The sequence below is a fragment of the Odontomachus brunneus genome, unplaced genomic scaffold (genome assembly GCF_010583005.1).
Source record: "Odontomachus brunneus isolate Ranch 3 - 2012 unplaced genomic scaffold, Obru_v1 Obru_scaffold_202, whole genome shotgun sequence".
Classification (NCBI taxonomy): Eukaryota; Metazoa; Arthropoda; class Insecta; order Hymenoptera; family Formicidae; genus Odontomachus; species Odontomachus brunneus.
Genome location: NW_022639652.1, coordinates 513,408 through 514,014, shown reverse-complemented (window position 1 = coordinate 514,014; position 607 = coordinate 513,408).

The following is a 607-nucleotide window of genomic DNA, read 5'->3' as shown; positions in this document are numbered from 1 at the left end:
GACGATTGAAAACTTGAATAGCTAAGAGTGTTGCTTCAGCTAATGATTTCCATGTTTGATATGAAAATTGTTTTAATAACATATTATAATTGTCTTCCATTGTTTTCTTTAAATGATTATATAGAACTTTTATATCATTTGTTTGAGGCAATACTGTCTTTTTGTGTCGTTTAATTTTTGTATGAGTTTCTGTTACGACTTTATTTACAGTCCCACTAAAATCAATCTCATAAATCTTCATAAAATCGACAACTTCTTCTCGTTTCATTGGATTTTTGTCTGTCATGTACGTAACGTCTAAGATTTTACCAATTTTTTTTAAACATGTACCGAGAATAGATGCATTTGGATGTTTGAACATATTTGTTTTAACGTCCAATTGTGCAACATCATTGATTGCATCAATTACAGTTTTATAATACTGTGGAGCATATGCAGTATCTAAAGTTTTAATTTCGGGATTTCTGTTTCTTAATGCTAATACTAAACGACCTAAAAGACGTAAATGACTTCTTATATAATCATTCTGATGTTGGTGAACTTGGCTTTTGCACATGCTATTTCCATATAAAATAATTGCACGGTCATATCTAATGGCCCTGGATAC